The sequence below is a fragment of the Palaemon carinicauda genome, chromosome 3 (assembly GCF_036898095.1).
Source record: "Palaemon carinicauda isolate YSFRI2023 chromosome 3, ASM3689809v2, whole genome shotgun sequence".
NCBI classification, from domain to species: domain Eukaryota; kingdom Metazoa; phylum Arthropoda; class Malacostraca; order Decapoda; family Palaemonidae; genus Palaemon; species Palaemon carinicauda.
Window position 1 is genome coordinate 181216408 of NC_090727.1, and position 22832 is coordinate 181239239.

Sequence of the window (22832 nt, forward strand, 5' to 3'; positions counted from 1 at the left end):
GGCCGCGATAGGTGAAAATCCGCGAAGTAGTAACACCATATTTACCTATTTATTTAACATGTATATTCAGACTTTTAAAACCTTCCCTTGTACGTAGTACTGTTAACAAACTACCCTTTAATGTACAGAACACTTAATGCATGTAATACAGTACCCTAAACTAAAACAGGCACAAATATTAAAGGCGACTTTATATCATGCGTTTCCTAAACACGCCAAAAAGCACGATAAAAAATGGCAACCAATGTTTTGTTTACGTTTTATCTCTGATCCTAATGAAGAAACAAACGCATTTACACATCTGTTTATAGGTTAGTTTTTGCATCAATTATATTGATTATTCAGTACAGTATGTTGATTTGGTTATTACTAATGTTTTACTTAATTTTTCTTAGGACTTCCAAATGAAATTTTTTTCTTTATGACGCCGCCTGAAACGACGGCGTCATAAAGTACGCTCAGTAAACAAACTAAGGAATTTAACCCGCATGATGAAAGTGATAAATAATGATATTACAGTAAAAGCTTTTATAAAATATGTTATTACAAATATTATTTACCGTATCTATATAAAATCATACATACGTAGCAAAGCAGGAAAACAATCTACGAGAGAGAGAGAGAGAGAGAGAGAGAGAGAGAGAGAGAGAGAGAGAGAGAGAGAGAGAGAGTTGTTTTACATACGTAAATGTAAATTTTAAACAAAACAAAAATAGCCCCATTTCATATAAAATAGATTACAAATATTTTACTTTATCATATTACAGTAGTCTGTATAATACTGTAAAGTTCAGTACAGTATGTTGTTGTTAAAGTCGTGGCGATGAAATTCTCACGAAACAAAAACACGCCATTTGATTACAACAGCTGATTCATTCTCTCTCTCTCTCTCTCTCTCTCTCTCTCTCTCTCTCTCTCTCTCTCTCTCTCTCTCTCTCTCTCGTGTTATACAATACTTACATTTAGATGAAGAAACTAAAATTAGTTTTCTTAGTGTCAATTAAATACGAAATGAAATAATTAGGCCGAGTCTACATCCATTTCAATCATAGCCAAAAATAGGGCATCCGATTTCATCAGCAAACCACTATTTTTTGGGAAATATCATTTTATTCTAGAAAATTGCCACTCTTTATATAGTTAATTGCACATTAAGAAAGCGTGTACTTTTGTTTTTAAATTTCGGGTGTGTTTTAAAAATCGAGTATTGTTGACTTTTTTTTTTTTTTACTTTTGGCTGTGATTAGATCAGCTGTCATCTAGCTGCCGCTCTTGAGTGTGTACGAATACACTAACAAAGTATCATTTATACCATTTCTTAACTTATTCAAACCGTCTACAGTATACAGTTGATATTACATAAGCACCAATGTGTTATAACCTATCAAATTTTTTTGTTTATTACATTTAAACCCCCCTCTATCTCTCTCTCTCTCTCTCTCTCTCTCTCTCTCTCTCTCTCCTCTCTCTCTCTCTACCTCTCTCTCTCTACCTCTCTCTCTCTCTCTACCTCTCTCTCTCTCTCTACCTCTCTCTCTCTCTCTACCTCTCTCTCTCTCTGTGGGCTACTTTTCACTACCTCCCATTCCTTACCTCTCTCTATCTCTCTAACAAATGATATCTTTGTTGCTCCTCAAAGTTTCATTTATATTGAAAATCAATCATGATTCAATTTTCCTTACTTTCTCCAATCTCGCACCATCGGTCACATCGCGGTATTTTCGATATTTCCGGAAAATCCGCAATATATGCATAGACATGGGTTATGAAAAAAATCCGCGAAGTGGTGAATCCGCGATGGTCGAACCGCGAAGTAGCGAGGGTTCACTGTACTCCCTTAACTGCTCCCAACACTTTGCACCCTTCATTCACTCTGTGACGTACATCTGCTTCCACTCCACCATTTGCTGCAACAACAGACCCCAAGTACTTAAACTGATCCACCTCCTCAAATAACTCTCCATTCAACATGACATTCAACCTTGCACCACCTTCCCTTCTCTTACATCTTATAACCTTAGTCTTATCCACATTAACTCTCAACTTCCTTTTCTCACACACCCTTCCAAATTCTGTCACTAATCGGCCAAGCTTCTCTTCCGCGTCTGCAACCAGTACAGTATCATCCGCAAACAACTGATTTACCTCCCATTCATGGTCATTCTTGTCTACCAGTTTTAATCCTCGTCCAAGCACTCTAGCATTCACCTCTCTCACCACTCCATCAACATACAGTACAAGTTAAACAACCCCGGCGACATCACACATCCCTGTCTCAGGCCTACTCTCACCGGAAACCAATCGCTCACTTCATTTTCTATCATAAGACATGCTTTACTACCTTTGTAGAAACTTTTCACTGCTTGCAACAACCTTCCACCAGATCCATGAATGCAACATACACCTCTTTACCTTTTGCTAAATATTTCTCGCATATCTGTGTAACTGTAAAAATCTGATTCATACAACCCCTACCTCTTCTAAAACCACCCTGTACTTCTAAGATTGCATTCTCTGTTTTATCCTTAATCCTATTAATCAGTACTCTACCATACACTTTTCCATCTACACTCAACAAACTAATACCTCCTGAATTACAACACTCATGCACATCTCCCTTACCCTTATATAGTGGTACAATACATGCACAAACCCAATCTACTGGTACCATTGACAAAACAAAACATATTAAACAATCTCACCAACCACTCAAGTACAGTCACACCCCCCTTCCTTCAACATCTCAGCTTTCACACCATCCATCCATCCATCCATATACCAAGGCACTTCCCCCAATTTTGGGGGGTAGCCGACACCAACAATGAAACAAAACAAAAAGGGGACCTCTACTCTCTATGTTCCTTCAGCCTAATCAGGGACTCAACCGAGTTCAGCTGGTACTGCTAGGGTGCCACAGCCCAACCTCCCACATTTCCACCACAGATGAAGCTTCATAATGCTGACTCCCCTACTGCTGCTACCTCCGCGGTCATCTAAGTCACCGGAGGAAGCAGCAGGGCCTACTGGAACTGCGTCACAATTGCTCGCCATTCATTCCTATTTCTAGCACGCTCTCTTGCCTCTCTCACATCTATCCTCCTATCACCCAGAGCTTTCTTCACACCATCCATCCACCCAAACCTTGGCCTTCCTCTTGTCCTTCTCCCATCAACTCTTGCATTCATCACCTTCTTTAGCAGACAACCATTTTCCATTCTCTCAACATGGCCAAACCACCTCAACACATTCATATCCACTCTAGCCGCTAACTCATTTCTTACACCCGTTCTCTCCCTCACCACTTCGTTCCTAACCCTATCTACTCGAGATACACCAGCCATACTCCTTAGACACTTCATCTCAAACACATTCAATTTCTGTCTCTCCATTACTTTCATTCCCCACGACTCCGATCCATACATCACAGTTGGTACAATCACTTTCTCATATAGAACTCTCTTTACATTCATGCCCAACCCTCTATTTTTTACTACTCCCTTAACTGCCCCCAACACTTTGCAACCTTCATTCACTCTCTGACGTACATCTGCTTCCACTCCACCATTTGCTGCAACAATAGACCCCAAGTACTTAAACTGATCCACCTCCTCAAGTAACTCTCCATTCAACATGACATTCAACCTTGCACCACCTTCCCTTCTCGTACATCTCATAACCTTACTCTTACCCACATTAACTCTCAACTTCCTTCTCTCACACACCCTTCCAAATTCTGTCACTAGTCGGTCAAGCTTCTCTTCTGTGTCTGCTACCAGTACAGTATCATCCGCAAACAACAACTGATTTACCTCCCATTCATGGTCATTCTCGCCTACCAGTTTTAATCCTCGTCCAAGCACTCGAGCATTCACCTCTCTCACCACTCCATCAACATACAAGTTAAACAACCACGGCAACATCACACATCCCTGTCTCAGCCCCACTCTCACCGGAACCAATCACTCACTTCATTTCCTATTCTAACACATGCTTTACTACCTTTGTATAAACTTTTCACTGCTTGCAACAACCTTCCACCAACTCCATATAACCTCATCACATTCCACATTGCTTCCCTATCAACTCTATCATATGCTTTCTCCAGATCCATAAACGCAACATACACCTCCTTACCTTTTGCTAAATATTTCTCGCATATCTGCCTAACTGTAAAAATCTGATTCATACAACCCCTACCTCTTCTAAAACCACCCTGTACTTCCAAAATCGCATTCTCTGTTTTATCCTTAATCCTATTAATCAATACTCTACCATACACTTTTCCAACTACACTCAACAAACTAATACCTCTTGAATTACAACACTCATGCACATCTCCCTTACCCTTATATAGTGGTACAATACATGCACAAACCCAATCTACTGGTACCATTGACAACACAAAACACATATTAAACAATCTCACCAACCATTCAAGTACAGTCACACCCCCTTCCTTCAACATCTCAGCTTTCACACCATCCATACCAGATGCTTTTCCTACTCTTGTTTCATCTAGTGCTCTCCTCACTTCCTCTCTTGTAATCTCTCTCTCATTCTCATCTCCCATCACCGACGCCTCAACACCTGCAACAGCAATTATATCTGCCTCCCTATTATCCTCAACATTCAGTAAACTTTCATAATATTCCGCCCACCTTTTCCTTGCCTCCTCTCCCATGTGTGTACTATGAAATAAAATAGAGGTCACTTGTAAATTGAATTTGGGTTAGATACTTCACCTGTTTACTAGAAACTGTTAGTGAAAATTAATGTAGTAGTGTTGTTATATAAGGCTTTGTCAGATTTTGACCACAGCATAATTTTATTAACACGTCTATACACTGCAACAAATTTATAAACCTTTCAAACAAGATACTGTACTTTACTTTTCAGAGGTAAAAGTAAAGTAGAGTACACTACTGAACTAGTGTGCTGTTCCATCTCCCTTTACTGTTCTTATAATTTCCCTTTGCAATTCCAGAGCCAGGTGGTTTTTGCAGTCATGCAGTAAGAACTTGGAAAGGCCATTCCTTGCAGGGAAATAGATTTTAAGTGAGTCATGAAAATATGATTTTTGTAAAGTATGAAACTTTTATACTAATTCATATTCATAATAATCCTTACAGTATATTGTGGTCAGCAAAATCCGACACCTCCGTCATTAGTAAAGAAAAAATGCAGAAAGAAAATTACTGGATAGCCAGTAATTAACTGCACTCTTCTCTTTATTGTCCTAGATGTAAAGGAGTTCTCTCTTCGCTCCTGCCCCATAACCTCTCTACCTGAGCTTTTACAGGTTCTCCATCATACTAATTCCATATCTACTGCTTTTCTTATCATGTGCTTCTCTTCTTTTAAGCTTTTCTAAGTATATCCAAATCATTTCAATCTTTAAGATTTCAGTCTTTTTTAGCTTCTTGGCACTGTATTTATCTGCCACTTCCTCATTCTTGAGAATACTTTCCCTCAATACTGTAGAAATTTTCTTAAAAATCTATACTGTAGTTGCACTTTTTCAAAATCTCCTTTTCCACCTTTTCAAAATCTCCATTTTCCTTGTCACATCTAAGTTTTTTCTGCATAGAGTAGTGTAGGTCTCATCTAGCAATCATGAATTTTAAATTTTTAAATATTAAACCTAGCCGGTGAATATATAATAGCTGCAACTCTGCGGCTCGACAGACAACATACTCAAAAAACTCGCGAGCGATCGCTATGCAGGTTGCGGGTGTGCCCACCAGCGCCAACTGTCGGCCAGATACCACTCTTGAATGTAAACAAAACCTTCAATTCTTCTCTGTCGACGTTGACGACAAGACGTACTTATACTCGCTGTAGAACCTGGAGTTTTCCCATCATATTTGGTGAAGTACTTTATTTTGGTTTGAGCTTTCGCAGTACAGGTGTTTTTCCTCAACATAAACTCTTGAACTCTTTATTGAATCGGATTATTTGTTGATGACTTGGATTGTTTTTGGAATTTTCTTTGACTAATTCAAAATGGCTGACCCTTCTCAAGTACCTAGGTTTCGAAAGTGTAATGCTAGGGACTGTAATAGGCGTCATCCAAAGGCTTCTCTCGACCCTCATACTGTTTGTTCCAATTGTCGGGGTAAAACCTGTCAATTGGGAGATCGGTGTGAGGAATGCGTGGGCCTTTCGGAATTCGATTTTATCGAATATGATAAGTATACACGCAGACTAGAGAGAGATAGGGTAAGGAGAAGTTCTTCTAGGTCCGTAGATTTTTCCTCTCCACATGCCCCTGAACCTAATCCTTCCCCTGTAGTGGTTGTTCCTAACCCCCCTTCTAGCACTCAGGAACCGTCGATGCAAGACATGTTACGTGCTATCCATGCCTTGGGGGAGAGGGTTGAAGCGTTAGCAAGTGACCGTAATCAACTCATGGCTGACGTGAAGGAACTTAAGTGCCACAGTGCCACGGCGGAAAGTGGGAAAGTGATTAGTGCGCAAAGTGTTGTGAACAGTGTTGCGACCGAGGGTTCGTCTGTTCGTGCCTGTCGTTCACCTAGTCCGGGACCTCTTGCAAGCTCCCAAGCCCAGGGGAGAAGCAATGTCGTACGACTTATGGGTTCGAGAGGCCTTGATCAGCGAACAGACGTTCCCTCTATGGTATCAGGCGTATCTCGTCAAGATCGCCCCTACCATAAGACGAGAGAGCCCATTTTTACCTCGTCTTCCGAAGGCGTTTCACGCAAGAAACCATGGAGCAAGGTTTCTAGGCCTTTGAAACGCAAGTCGGTCCCTTCAGGACAGGTCCAACGTCCCGGATGTAGTCATTGGGACAGTTCGGACCCGTTGCTGTCATCGGATGACTGCTCGCCGCCTAAGCAAGGCAAAGTTGTGCCGTCTCAGACGCTAACCCCGGCTGTTACCGCACCCGTTACCGTAGACCCTAAATGGGTTATACTGCAGGACATGCAGTCTAAGCTTGCGTCCCTTATGGAAGATTACAACGCAGAGAAGGTTTCTGTTGAACCTAGCCGTTTATCTCATGGAGATCCTGGCCGTCAGCCACCCAAGCGTTCTGTTGTGCGTCCTGTTGACGTTGGTGTTGCCAGTTCACGTCAACCAGTTGGGGTTGTACCACACCCGATGCGGTCTCGTGTGGACTTTCAACCTAATGTGGACGTTAAGCAACTCACTGATGCGCCTGGTGACGTTCAGGACGTTCGCCAACCATCAGAGTTGACTTGTTTTGACGCGGTGCGTCAACCTCCGCAACCTAGAGTTGTTTTGACTGCACAACCCAGGCGGTCTAAGCAGTCTCGGGTGGACGCTGTGCGTCCTCACGCACCTGTTGTTGTTGTTGACAGTTCCCAGACTGTTCAGCAGCTTCAGGACGCTGCGTCCTGCTCCGTCACTTATGCACCAGTGCGGGCGGACGCTGCGTGTCAAGCATTGCCTACCCCTATGCTTGTTTCTCATCAGTTATCAGATGAGGAACTTTCGGATGAGGACGTTGCTGACCCTCAGCCTGAGGATCATCCTTCAGATATTGATGAGCCTAGAGCAGTTCCGGCATCTATGGACTTTAAGAAAGTCATGCTCATCTTTAAAGAGTTGTTCCCTGAACACTTAGTCTCTGTGGCTCCTCGTTCGCCGCCGTCTGAGTTTGTTTTAGGCGTTCCTGCTGCCATGCCAGCCTTTACAAAACTCGTTCTCTCTCGCTCATCCAAGAGAGCTTTACGGCTGTTAGGCGATTGGTTAGAAACCAAGAGGAGTTTAGGGAAGACTTCCTTTGCCTTCCCCCAACTAAACTCTCGTCTAGATCGAGCGTCTGGTATGCCACGGGAGAAGTTCTCGGCTTGGGAGTTCCTGCCTCTGCCCAGGGCGACTTCTCAAGTCTTGTAGACTCTCCCCGCCGCCTAGCCATGAGACGCTCGAAGATTAGTTGGTCATCCTCAGACCTGGACCATGTACTTAAGGGCATCTTTAGGGCTTTTGAAGTTTTTAACTTACTTGACGGGTGTTTGGGAGCCCTGAGTAGGAAAATCTCATCAGCCGATAGAGATGTTTCCTTACTCATCATGTCCTGCATGGATAAGGCCATCCGCGATGGATCCAACGAGCTCTCCGCCTCGTTTACGTCAGTAGTCCTAAAGAAACGAGAGTCTCTGTGCTCTTTTCTGTCAGCAGGAGTGACGCCCTGTCAACGATCTGAGCTACTCTTTGCCCCTTTATCTAAGTTCTTGTTTCCTGAACTTTTAGTTAAAGAAATATCGTTGTCCCTTGTGCAGGACACCCATGACTTGGTTGCGTCCTCGGCTCGCAAAGGGACCCCTTCGTCTGCCTTGTCTGCTAGACCTAGGATAGAAACTCCAGCGTCCAGGTTTATTCCGCCCTTTCGTGGCAGAGCCCCCAGCAGGGGAAGTACTCGTGCCGAAGGGAAGAGAGGAAAGAGGAAAGGAACCAAGTCCTCGCGAGGCAGAGTCTGACTGCCCGCAGCTTCAGACAGCAGTAGGTGCCAGACTCAAGAACTTCTGGCAAGCCTGGGAGAAGAGAGGCGCAGATCAACAGTCTGTGAGTTTGCTCAGAGAGGGGTACAAAATCCCATTTGTACGCAAACCTCCTCTAGCGACGTCTAGCATCGATCTCTCTCCCAGGTACCGAGAGGAAGCAAAGAGACAAGCCCTGAAACTAGAAGTGTCTCTTTTGCTAGAGAAGGGAGCGGTGGTCAAAGTCTCGGACCTTCAATCACCGGGGTTTTACAACCGTCTCTTCCTAGTACCGAAGAAGACAGGAGGTTGGAGACCGGTGCTAGACGTCAGTGCTCTGAATGTCTTTGTCACAAAGACAAAGTTCACCATGGAGACCACGAAGTCAGTTTTAGCAGCGGTCAGAAAGGGAGACTGGATGGTCTCTCTCGACCTAAGAGACGCATACTTCCACATCCCCATTCACTCAGATTCCCAACCTTTTCTGAGATTTGTGTTCGACAATGTGATGTACCAGTTTCGGGCCCTGTGCTTTGGCCTAAGTCCTGCTCCTCTCGTGTTTACGAGGCTTATGAGGAATGTGGCAAAATTCCTTCATTTATCGGGTATCCGAGCCTCCCTTTATTTGGACGACTGGCTTCTCAGAGCCTCGTCCAGTCATCGCTGTCTGAAGGATCTCAATTGTACTTTAGATCTGACCAAGGAATTGGGACTTCTGGTCAACTTGGAAAAGTCCCAGCTGATCCCATCCCAAACTATTCTGTATTTAGGGATGGAGATTCGCAGTCCAGTTTTTCGGGCTTTTCCGTCGGCCCCCAGAATAGATCAAGCCCTGCTCGTAATCCAAAAGATGTTGAAGAGAGAACGTTGCTCAGTCAGGAATTGGATGAGTTTGATAGGAACTCTATCATCCCTGGAGCAGTTTGTCTCGCTAGGAAGGCTACACCTCCGACCTCTACAATTCCATCTAGCTTTTCACTGGAAAAAGGACAAGACGCTAGAGGCGGTCTCGATCCCGATTTCCGAAACAGTAAAGACTTGCCTGAATTAGTGGAAGGACAATATCAGTCTACGAGAGGGACTTCCCCTAACAGTTCAGAAACCAAACCACGTTCTCTTCTCAGACGCATCGGATTTGGGTTGGGGTGCGACACTGGACGGTCGGGAATGTTCAGGTCTGTGGACCTCAAGTCAGAGGAGCATGCATATCAATGGCAAGGAGCTTTTGGCAGTTCACCTGGCCTTGATAAGCTTCGAGAGTCTCCTTCTAGACAAAGTGGTGGAGGTCAACTCGGACAACACCACAGCCTTAGCGTACATTTCCAAACAAGGAGGTACCCACTCTCTGACACTGTACGAGATCGCAAGGGACCTGCTCATCTGGTCAAGAGATCGAGGCATCTCCCTAGTGACGAGGTTTATCCAGGGCGAGTTGAACGTTCTAGCAGACTGTCTCAGTCGGAAAGGTCAGGTAATTCCAACCGAATGGACCCTCCACAAGGATGTGTGCAAGAGGCTTTGGGCGACTTGGGGTCAACCCACCATAGACCTCTTTGCAACCTCGATGACCAAGAGGCTTCCAATCTATTGCTCTCCAGTCCCAGACCCAGCAGCAATACATATAGATGCCTTTCTCCTAGACTGGTCTCACCTAGACCTATACGCATTCCCACCATTCAAGATTGTCAACAAGGTACTACAGAAGTTCGCCTCTCACGAAGGGACAAGGTTGACGTTAGTTGCTCCCCTCTGGCCCGCGAGAGAATGGTTCACTGAGGTACTTCGATGGCTGGTAGACTTTCCAAGAAGTCTTCCTCTAAGAGTAGACCTATTACGTCAGCCACACGTAAAGAAGGTACACCAAAGACTCCACGCTCTTCGTCTGACTGCCTTCAGACTATCGAAAGACTCTCGAGAGCTAGAGGCTTTTCGAAGGAGGCAGCCAGTGCGATTGCAAGAGCGAGGAGAGCTTCTACCATTAGAGTTTACCAATCGAAGTGGGAAATCTTCCGAGACTGGTGCAAGTCAGTATCTGTATCCTCGTCCAGTACCTCTGTAGCCCAAATCGCGGACTTTCTCTTATATCTGAGAAGAGTTCGCTCCCTTTCAGCTCCCATGATCAAGGGCTACAGGAGCATGTTGGCTTCGGTCTTCCGGCATACAGTAGAGGCTTAGATCTTTCCAACAATAAAGATCTACAAGATCTCCTTAAGTCTTTTGAGACCTCTAAGGAACGTCGTTTGGCTACACCTGGATGGAATTTAGACGTGGTCCTAAGATTCCTCATGTCAGACAGGTTCGAGCCTTTACATTCAGCCTCCCTGAAGGATCTCACTCTTAAGACTCTTTTCCTGGTGTGCTTGGCCTCAGCTAAAAGAGTCAGTGAGCTTCATGCCTTCAGCAAGAACATCGGTTTTTCGACAGAAAAAGCCTCTTGTTCTCTTCAACTTGGTTTCATAGCCAAGAATGAACTGCCTTCTCGTCCTTGGCCTAAATCTTTTGATATTCCTAGCTTATCAAAGATCGTAGGCAAGGAGTTAGAGAGAGTATTATGCCCCGTTAGAGCTCTTAAGTTCTATTTAGCTCGTACTAAGCCTTTAAGAGGTAAATCTGAAGCGTTATGGTGTTCGGTTAAGAAACCATCCTTACCTATGTCAAAGAATGCTTTGTCATATTTTATCAGATTGTTAATACGAGAAGCTCATCCACACTTGAGTGAGGAAGACTGATCTTTGCTTAAGGTTAAGACGCACGAAATTAGAGCTATAGCAACTTCCGTGGCCTTTAAGCAAAATAGATCTCTGCAAAGTATCATGGACGCGACCTTTTGGAGAAGCAAGTCAGTGTTCGCGTCATTTTACTTGAAAGATGTCCAGACTCTTTACGAGGACTGCTACACACTGGGTCCATTCGTAGCAGCGAGTGCAGTAGTGGGTGAGGGCTCAACCACTACACTTCCCTAATTCCATATCCTTTTAATCTGTCTCTTGAAATGTTTTTAATATTGTTTTTTGGGTTGTACGGAAGGCTAAGAAGCCTTTCGCATCCTGGTTGATTTGGCGGGTGGTCAAAGTCATTTCTTGAGAGCGCCCAGATTAGGGGTTTGATGAGGTCCTGTTGTATGGGTTGCAGCCCTTGATACTTCAGCTCCTGGGAGTCTGTCAGCATCCTAAGAGGATCGCTGGGCTCCGTGAGGAAGACAGACTTACAAGACAGAGTAATCGTCTAAGTCGACTTCCTTACCAGGTACCTATTTATTTTGGTTTTGTTATATTGATTACTGTCAAAATGAAAAAACTCTTAGCTTATACGCTGTAAACATATTAACTCTGGTCTCTACCCACCTCCTTGGGTGTGAATCAGCTATTATATATTCACCGGCTAAGTTTAATATTTAAAAATGATATTTTAATTATAAAATAAATTTTTGAATATACTTACCCGGTGAATATATAAATTAAATGACCCTCCCTTCCTCCCCAATAGAGACGCAGCGGGACGAGAAGAATTGAAGGTTTTGTTTACATTCAAGAGTGGTATCTGGCCGACAGTTGGCGCTGGCGGGCACACCCGCAACCTGCATAGCGATCGCTCGCGAGTTTTTTGAGTATGTTGTCTGTCGAGCCGCAGAGTTGCAGCTATTATATATTCACCGGGTAAGTATATTCAAAAATTTATTTTTTAACTAAAATATCATATTTAACTTAGCCGGTGAATATATAATAGCTGCTGCTCAGCGGCTCGACAGAAAACACACTCAAAAACTCGCAAGCGATCGCTATGAAGGTTGCGGGTGTGCCCACCAGCGCCAACTATCGGCCAGATACCACTCCTGCATGTAATCAAACCCTTCAATTCTTCTCTGTCGACCTTGACGACAAGACGTATCAATACTCGCTGTATAACCTGGAGTTTTCTCAACATATTTGGTGAAGTACTTCATTTTGGTTTGAGCTTTCGCAGTGCAGGTGTTTTTCCTCAACTTAAACTCTTGAACTCTTTATTGAACAGATTTAATTGTTGATGACTTGGATTGTTTTTTGGACTTTCTTTGACTAATTCAAAATGGCTGACCCTTCACAAGTACCTAGATTTCGTAAGTGTAATGCTAGGGACTGTAATAGGCGTCTTCCAAAGGCATCTCTCGACCCACATACTGTGTGTTCCAATTGTCGGGGTAAAACCTGTCAATTGGGAGATCGGTGTGAGGAATGCGTGGGCCTTTCGGAATTCGATTGGCTCGAATACGATAAGTATGCACGTAGGCTAGAGAGAGATAGGGTAAGGAGGAGTTCCTCTAGGTCAGTAGATTTTTCCTCTCCACATGCCCCTGAACCTAATCCTTCCCCTGTAGTGGTTGTACCTAACCCCCCTTCTGGCACTCAGGAACCATCTATGCAAGACATGTTACGTGCTATTCATGCCTTGGGGGAAAGAGTTGAAGCGTTAGCAACTGATCGTAATCAACTCATGGCTGACGTTAAAGAGCTTAAGTGTCAGAGTGCCACAGCGGAAAATAGTGGGAAAGTGATTAGTGCGCAAAGTGTTGTGAACAGTGTTGCGACCGAGGGTTCGTCTGTTCGTGCCTGTCGTTCACCTAGTCCGAGACCTCTTGCAAGCTCCCAAGCCCAGGGGAGAAGTAATGTCGTACGACTTATGGGTTCGAGAGGCCTTGATCAGCGAACAGACGTTCCCTCTATGGTATCAGGCGTATCTCACCAAGATCGCCCCTACCATAAGACGAGAGAGCCCATTTTCTCCTCGTCTTCCGAAGGCTTTTCGCATAAGAAACCGTGGAGCAAGGTTTCTAGGCCCCTTAAGCGAAAGTCGGTCCCTTCAGGACAGGTCCAGCGTCCTGGATGTAGTCATTGGGACAGTTTTGACCCATTGCAGTCATCGGATGACTGCTCGCCGCCTAAGCAGCAACGTTACACAGGCTCAGAAAGTCTTGGTGTAGGCAAGGTTGTGCCGTCTCAGACGTTAACCCCGTCGTTTACCGCACCCATTCCCGTGGACCCTAAATGGGTTATACTGCAGGACATGCAGACTAAGCTCGCCTCCCTTATGGAAGACTATTCTGCCGATAAGGTTCACGTTGAGCCTAGCCGTTTATCTCATCGAGATCCTGGCCTTCAGCCGCCCAAACGAACCTTTGTGCGTCCTGTTGACGTTGGCGTAGCTAAGTCATGTCAGTCACGTTATGTAGAGCCTCACTCGATGCGGTCTCGTGTTGATTTTCAGCCGCATTTGGACGTTAGGCCACTTACTAATGCTCCTGTTGACGTTCAGGACGTTCGCCAACCATCGGAGTTGACTTGTTTTGACGCTGAGCGTCAACCACCGCAGTCTAGAGTTGTTTTGACTGCTCAGACTAGGCAGTCAAAACAGTCTCGAGTGGACGCCGTGCGTCCTCACGCACCTGTTGTTGTTGACAGTTCACAGACTGTCAAGCAGTTACATGACGTTGCGTCCTGGTCCGCTACTAATGCACCAGTGCGTGTGGACGCTGCGTGTCAAGCATTGCCAACCCCTTTGCTTGTTTCTCAGCAGTTGTCAGATGAGGATCCTTCAGATGAGGACGTTGCTGACCCTCAGCATGAGGATCATCCTTCGGATGTAGACGAACCCAGAACAGTTCCTCCAACAAGGGACTTTAAGAAAGTCATGTTAATTTTTAAGGAGTTGTTTCCCGATCACTTCGTCGCTGTTGCTCCTCGTTCGCCGCCGTTTGAGTTTGTTCTAGGTGTCCCTGCTGACATGCCAGCCTTTACAAAACTTGTGCTCTCTCGCTCATCCAAGAGAGCTTTACGGCTTTTAGACGACTGGTTGGAAACTAAGAGGAGTTTGGGGAAGACGGCCTTTGCCTTCCCTCCGTCTAAACTCTCGTCTAGATCGAGCGTCTGGTATGCCACGGGAGAAGTTCTCGGCTTGGGAGTCCCTGCCTCTGCCCAGGGCGACTTCTCAAGCCTTGTAGACTCTCCCCGCCGCCTAGCCATGAGACGCTCAAAGATTAGTTGGTCCTCCTCGGACCTTGACCATCTGCTGAAAGGCATTTATAGAGCCTTTGAAGTTTTCAACTTCCTTGACTGGTGTTTGGGAGCCTTAAGTAGGAAAATCTCATCGGCTGATAGAGATGTCTCCTTACTTATTATGTCCTGTATGGATAAAGCCATCCGCGATGGTTCCAATGAGCTCTCCTCCTCTTTTACGTCGGGAGTCCTAAAGAAGCGAGAGTCCCTTTGCTCTTTTCTGTCGGCAGGAGTTACTCCCTGTCAGAGATCTGAACTGCTCTTTGCTCCCTTATCTAAGTTTTTGTTCCCGCAACAATTGGTTAAGGACATAGCTTCTTCACTCGTGCAGAAGGACACCCATGACTTGGTTGCGTCCTCTGCTCGCAAAGGGACTCCTTCGACATCCTTTTCTGCAAGACCTAGGATAGACACTCCGGCGTCCAGATTTATTCCGCCCTTTCGTGGCAGAGCTCCCAGCAGGGGAAGTACTCGTGCCGAGGGAAAGAGAGGAAAGAAGAGAGGAGCCAAGTCCTCACGTGGCAGAGTCTGACTGCCCGCAGCCTCAGACAGCAGTAGGAGCCAGACTGAAGAACTTCTGGCAAGCCTGGGAGAAGAGGGGCGCAGACCAACAATCTGTGAGGTTGCTCAGAGAGGGGTACAAAATTCCATTTGTACGCAAACCTCCTCTAGCGACTTCCCCCATCGACCTCTCTCCCAGGTACCGAGAGGAGTCAAAGAGACAAGCCCTGAAACTAGAAGTGTCTCTTTTGCTAGAGAAGGAAGCGGTGGTGAAAGTCTCGGACCTTCAATCACCGGAGTTTTACAACCGTCTCTTCCTAGTACCGAAGAAGACAGGAGGTTGGAGACCGGTGCTAGACGTCAGTGCACTCAACGTCTTTGTTACGAAGACAAAGTTCACCATGGAAACCACGAAATCAGTCTTAGCAGCGGTCAGAAAGGGAGACTGGATGGTCTCTCTCGACCTAAGAGACGCATACTTCCACATCCTCATACACCCAGATTCCCAACCTTTTCTGAGGTTTGTTTTCAACAATGTGGTATACCAGTTTCGGGCCCTGTGCTTTGGCCTAAGTCCTGCTCCTCTCGTGTTTACGAGGCTTATGAGGAATGTAGCAAAATTCCTCCATTTATCGGGAATCCGAGCCTCCCTTTACTTGGACGACTGGCTTCTCAGAGCCTCGTCCAGTCATCGCTGTCTGCAGGATCTTCATTGGACATTGGATCTGACCAAGGAATTGGGACTTTTGGTCAACCTGGAAAAGTCCCAGCTGATTCCATCCCAAACTATACTGTATTTAGGGATGGAGATTCGCAGTCCAGTTTTTCGGGCTTTTCCGTCTGCCCCCCGAATAGAGCAAGCCCTGCTCAAAGTCCAACTGATGTTGAAGAGAGAACGATGCTCAGTCAGGAATTGGATGAGTCTAGTAGGAACTCTATCATCCCTTGAGCAGTTTGTCTCGCTAGGAAGGCTACACCTTCGACCTCTCCAGTTCCATCTAGCTTTTCACTGGAAAAAGGACAAGACGTTAGAGACGGTCTCAATCCCGATCTCCGAACCAGTAAAGGCATGCCTGAATTGGTGGAACGACAATATCAGTCTGAGAGAGGGACTTTCCCTAGCAGTTCAGAACCCAAACCACGTACTATTCTCGGATGCGTCGGATTTGGGTTGGGGTGCGACCCTGGACGGTCGGGAATGCTCAGGTCTGTGGACCTCAAGTCAGAGGAGCATGCACATCAATGGCAAGGAGCTTTTGGCAGTCCACCTGGCCTTGATGAACTTCGAGAGTCTCCTTCGAAACAAGGTGGTAGAGATCAACTCCGACAATACCACAGCCTTGGCATACATTTCCAAGCAAGGAGGCACCCACTCCCTGACGCTGTACGAGATCGCAAGGGACCTGCTCATTTGGTCAAGAGATCGAGGCATCTCCCTGTTAACGAAGTTTATCCAGGGCGACTTGAACGTCTTAGCAGACTGCCTCAGTCGGAGGGGTCAGGTAATTCCTACGGAATGGACCCTCCACAATGACGTGTGCAAGAGTCTTTGGGCGACTTGGGGTCAACCCACCATAGACCTCTTTGCAACCTCGATGACCAAGAGACTTCCAATCTATTGCTCTCCAGTCCCAGACCCAGCAGCAATACACATAGACGCATTTCTTCTAGATTGGTCTCATCTGGACCTATATGCATTCCCACCATTCAAGATTGTCAACAAGGTACTGCAGAAGTTCGCCTCTCACGAAGGGACAAGGTTGACGTTAGTTGCTCCCCTCTGGCCCGCGAGAGAATGGTTCACCGAGGTACTTCGATGGCTGGTAGACTTTCCAAGAAGTCTTCCTCTAAGAGTAGATCTGTTACGTCAGCCCCACGTAAAGAATGTACACCAAAACCTCCCCGCTCTTCGTCTGACTGCCTTCAGACTATCGAAAGACTCTCTAGAGCTCGAGGCTTTTCGAAGGAGGCAGCCAGTGCGATTGCAAGAGCGAGGAGAGCTTCTACCATTAGAGTATACCAGTCGAAGTGGGAAGTATCATGGACGCGACCTTTTGGAGAAGCAAGTCAGTGTTCGCGTCATTTTACTTGAAAGATGTCCAGACTCTTTACGAGGACTGCTACACATTGGGTCCATTCGTAGCAGCGAGTGCAGTAGTGGGTGAGGGTTCTACCACTACACTTCCCTAATTCCAATATCCTTTTTAATCTGTCTCTTGAAATGTTTTTAATATTGTTTTTTATGGGTTGTACGGAAGGCTAAGAAGCCTTTCGCATCCTGGTTGATTTGGCGGGTGGTCAAAGTCATTTCTTGAGAGCGCCCAGATTAGGGGTTTGATGAGGTCCTGTTAGTATGGGTTGCAACCCTTCATACTTCAGCTCCTGGGAGTCTTTCAGCATCCTAAGAGGATCGCTGGGCTTCGTGAGGAAGACAGACTTACAAGGCAGAGTAATCGTCTAAGTCAACTTCCTTACCAGGTACCTATATATTTTGGTTTTGTTATATTGATAACTGTCAAAAACTCTTAGCATATACGCTGTAAACTTAATTAACTCTGGTCTCTACCCACCGCCTTGGGTGTGAATCAGCTATTATATATTCACCGGCTAAGTTAAATATTTAAAAATGATATTTTAATTATAAAATAAATTTTTGAATATACTTACCCGGTGAATATATAAATTAAAGGCCCTCCCTTCCTCCCCAATAGAGACGCAGCGGGACGAGAAGAATTGAAGGGTTTGTTTACATGCAGGAGTGGTATCTGGCCGATAGTTGGCGCTGGTGGGCACACCCGCAACCTTCATAGCGATCGCTTGCGAGTTTTTGAGTGTGTTTTCTGTCGAGCCGCTGAGCAGCAGCTATTATATATTCACCGGGTAAGTATATTCAAAAATTTATTTTATAATTAAAATATCATTTTTCTATATTAATGGGAAATTTACTTTTTTGTAGTTTAGCTATGTTTTCATTACTATTCTTTTTTATACCTGTGCTGAAGCCTTGTGATGGGCAAGTGGGCTCTCAAACTGGGGAGTAATTTTTTTTCCCTCAGTTTTACTGTAAATTTATATTGCTTATTATTACTTCAACCTCCTTCATATATATCAACTTTGTTCAACCTCACTGTCAAAACTCTCTTAACCTTTTTCTTGTCTAAATTTTTTTTGAGGGGACACCATATCAAGAATTGGAGTTTTTTTTTAAAGCAATTGTGGGAGCTGTGGTGGTCTTTCCAACTATCCAATAATGTTTGAACCATGGGAGTGTCACTATTCCAATAATGTAATGGCACACAGCTATTCTCGTGCTGAAATTTAGCCCTTGGTTTCCATGGGTGGACCGGTTTTATAGAGGACTCATGGTATTTTGCCTGGTTTGCCTGCAACTGTGATTAAAGGGAGGGTGATTGTGTTCTTGAAATGCTCTCAGTCCCATTAAACGGATTTGGCCTACACTTGAGCCACTTTAATCATAGTGTTACCATCCCTTCAGGGTAGGATATGGAGTGGACATTTGGGAGTTGGCTCTTGCAGGTGTCATTGGTAGAGAAATTAATTCTATCAAAGGTTAATGAAATCTTCTTTAGGATTTCAGACAGTCTTAATTTTTTCTTCCCCTTAAACTTATTGTTGTTAATTTTTTCTATTATTATTATTCTCGCTTCCCTCCCCTTGAAATAAAAAGATTAAACCTAATGTTCCCCATACCCCTGGATCAAATGGCAAACCCCAAACACTGTTGATGACCTCTGTCTGTTTAAATATGAAAAATTCTTTTGATAACCGGGAAATTAAAAAGAACTTCTCTTCAAATGTACAAAAAAAAAAAAAAAAAAAAAAAGTAATGGAAATTGAGTCATTCATATACTACAGGGTGGTCCAAAAGTTGGACAGTAAATGATTACATTGATTTTGAGATTTCATATACATACACTTATATTTACTAACACAATTATTGTAATGACAAATTTTTTTGTGAACAATAATACAAAAGCCCTTAAATTTCGTTGTGAACCAAAATACAAAAGCCCTTAAATTTTATTGTGAACCAAAATACAAAAGCCTTTACATTTTATTGTGAACAATAATTCAAAAGCTCTTAAATTTTATTGTGAACCAAAATACTAAAGCCCTTAAATTTTATCAATGCAGGTGCTCAAACTGTTTTTTATCACAATTTACACAGCTGTGAAGTCTGCTTTAACCCTTCGACAAATTTTTTGGCACGTCTCTTTGGGTATTAATTTCTTGAAATGCATCTTATGTAATTTTTAAAAATCACTGACACTTGTTGGTTTTCGACTGTAAACTTTGCGCTTGAGTACTCCCCAAAAGAAGAAATCCATTGGGGTCAAGTCTGGTGGACCTCTTCGGCCAATCCATTTCTCAGGAAATGTTTGATCAAGATACTCACGGACTGCTCTTGAATAATGTGGGGGGCCCCATCTTGTTGGGAATAAAGTTCATGTGAATTAGCCTGATGCTGTAACTGGGGAACAACTTGATTTATTAGAATTTCTAGATACTTATCTCTGTGATGGTTCCATCACAAAATAAAGTCCTAAAACACCTGAACTTGAAATATCACCCCAAACATTGACACAAGGCTTATATAATTGTTGTTCTAATGTTAAATGCATGTTCTCTCTATGCTAGTGAATGCAATTATGTCTGTTGATATGACCGTATAATTTGAAAGAAGCTTCATCACTCCAAGTAATGATATCTTATAACTTTATTTTCTTCAATTTAGTTCACCATGATCTCACTGAATTGCAGCCACCTTTCTGGATCATCCTCCAATAAGCCATGAATTAGCCATGGACGATAAGCTTTCAACCCAATAATTTTCAGGATTCGACTGATAGAAGCTTGTGAAATGCTCAATTCCAAAGAGGCTCTTCTGTTAAACTTTTTTGGACTATGAACAAATGTTTCGGCAAGTTGCTTATTACCCTCTGTACAGACTGTTTTGGGTAGACAGGTTTTTGGAACAGTAAGGCTTGAGCCAGTGGCATTGAATTTGTCACAAATGTGGTAAGTGGTTTGTCTCTGGAGCTTGAGTACCAAATGTTTCAACCTAATTTCTTCTAACGGTTTCAGCATTTTGAGATTTCCAATACTCTGTTAACACCCATTTTCTTTCATCAGTATTTAAGTTATTTGCCATTATGAGTCCTCTGAATTATTTGAAAGGAAAACAGATTAAATTTAAATAATTGTAGTTATAAAATTATAAATATAGCACAAATAACATTTATAATGAACACACTTTAAATAATATAACCAATATATAAACCTATTCCAAATACTGTACTGTTCACTTACTTCTGGGTCACCCTGTATGTGATGTACCAATAACTTATTATGAAGCATTATTGATAGACTTTTAATCCTTATTTTAATATTACTGAAATAAAAATTAATTTCAAGATGAAAATGTGAAGTATTGATCTGCTTTGATAATCATGACGAGGCTTTTGAAGCAGTCTATGAAATTTCAAAAATAAAAGTTAATAATAGTGAGATTACCCGAGTATTGTGCTATACAGTATTGCTCCTGGAAACTTGACAGGGGGTATCACCCTAGTGACTAGTATCAAAATGAATCTGGACCCCAAATTTTAGTAACAGAAAGAAAGCCTAACCCACCAATGTTGATTATTGCAGCCTCGAAGGAGAAATACAATTACGGTACTTTAAATTGAGCAAACTAATGCAAAAGAAAGTAGGTACTATAGAATGTAGAGACATTTATAGATTTAGGAAGTCCATTTTAATTCATGCCAAATCTAAATTTAATTGTGAATATCAAACTGCATTTGAATTCTATTTATGGAAGACCTTTATGAATTTAGTGAGGAAAAAATCTTAGGTAAGTGCCCTAAAGAAATATGGAAAGTTCATAAAATTCCCAGGACTATGATTATTTTGATATTGAAAACCATGGTGTACCCTCTCATGTAGACATTAAAAAATGATATTTTAATTATAAAATAAATTTTTGAATATACTTACCCGGTGAATATATAATAGCTGCAACTCTGCGGCTCGACAGAAAACACACTCAAAAAACTCGCGAGCGATCGCTATGAAGGTTGCGGGTGTGCCCACCAGCGCCAACTGTCGGCCAGATACCACTCTTGTATGTAAACAAAACCTTCAATTCTTCTCGTCCCGCTGCGTCTCTATTGGGGAGGAAGGGAGGGTCATTTAATTTATATATTCACCGGGTAAGTATATTCAAAAATTTATTTTATAATTAAAATATCATTTTTAAATATTTAACTTAGCCGGTGAATATATAATAGCTGATTCACACCCAAGGAGGTGGGTAGAGACCAGAGTTAATTAAGTTTACAGCGTATAAGCTAAGAGTTTTTTCATTTTGACAGTTATCAATATAACAAAACCAAAATATATAGGTACCTGGTAAGGAAGTTGACTTAGACGATTACTCTGCCTTGTAAGTCTGTCATCCTCACGGAGCCCAGCCATCCTCTTAGGATGCTGACAGACTCCCAGGAGCTGAAGTATGAAGGGTTGCAACCCATACAACAGGACCTCATCAAACCCCTAATCTGGGCGCTCTCAAGAAATGACTTTGACCACCCGCCAAATCAACCAGGATGCGAAAGGCTTCTTAGCCTTCCGAACAACCCATAAAAACAATATTAAAAACATTTCAAGAGACAGATTAAAAGGATATGGAATTAGGGAAGTGTAGTGGTTGAACCCTCACCCACTACTGCACTCGCTGCTACGAATGGACCCAGTGTGTAGCAGTCCTCGTAAAGAGTCTGGACATCTTTCAAGTAAAATGACGCGAACACTGACTTGCTTCTCCAAAAGGTCGCGTCCATGATACTTTGCAGAGATCTATTTTGCTTGAAGGCCACGGAAGTTGCTATAGCTCTAATCTCGTGCGTCTTAACCTTAAGCAAAGATCGGTCTTCCTCACTCAAGTGGGAATGGGCTTCTCGTATTAAAAATCTGATAAAATATGACAAAGCATTCTTTGACATAGGTAAGGATGGTTTCTTAACCGAACACCATAACGCTTCAGATTTACCTCGTAAAGGCTTAGTACGAGCTAAATAGAACTTAAGAGCTCTAACGGGGCATAATACTCTCTCTAGTTCGTTGCCTATGATCTCTGATAAGTTAGGAATATCAAAAGATTTAGGCCAAGGACGAGAAGGCAGTTCATTCTTGGCCAGGAAACCAAGTTGAAGAGAACAAGAGGCTTTTTCTGTCGAAAAACCGATGTTCTTGCTGAAGGCATGAAGCTCACTGACTCTTTTAGCCGAGGCCAAGCACACCAGGAAAAGAGTCTTAAGAGTGAGATCCTTCAGGGAGGCTGAATGTAAAGGCTCAAACCTGTCTGACATGAGGAATCTTAGGACCACGTCTAAGTTCCATCCAGGCGTAGCTAAACGACGTTCCTTAGAGGTCTCAAAAGACTTAAGGAGATCTTGTAGATCTTTATTGTTGGAAAGATCTAAGCCTCTATGCCGGAAGACCGAAGCCAACATGCTCCTGTAGCCCTTGATCGTGGGAGCTGAAAGGGAGCGAACTCTTCTCAGGTATAAGAGAAAATCAGCGATTTGGGCTACAGAGGTACTGGACGAGGATACAGATACTGACTTGCACCAGTCTCGGAAGATTTCCCACTTCGATTGGTAAACTCTAATGGTAGAAGCTCTCCTCGCTCTTGCAATCGCACTGGCTGCCTCCTTCGAAAAGCCTCTAGCTCTAGAGAGTCTTTCGATAGTCTGAAGGCAGTCAGACGAAGAGCGTGGAGGCTTTGGTGTACCTTCTTTACGTGGGGCTGACG

General features: G+C 43.6%; 1 protein-coding gene across 1 annotated transcript in view; it reads left to right on the forward strand.

Annotated features, from left to right (window-relative positions):
• Positions 1–22832, forward strand: part of LOC137638812 (gastrula zinc finger protein XlCGF7.1-like) — a 145272-nt gene that overhangs the window by 98286 nt on the left and 24154 nt on the right. Inside the window, exon 3 of the transcript XR_011044190.1 lies at positions 4985–5055. The gene's annotated coding sequence lies outside the window, so the exon portion shown is untranslated. The remainder of the gene's footprint in view (positions 1–4984; positions 5056–22832) is intronic.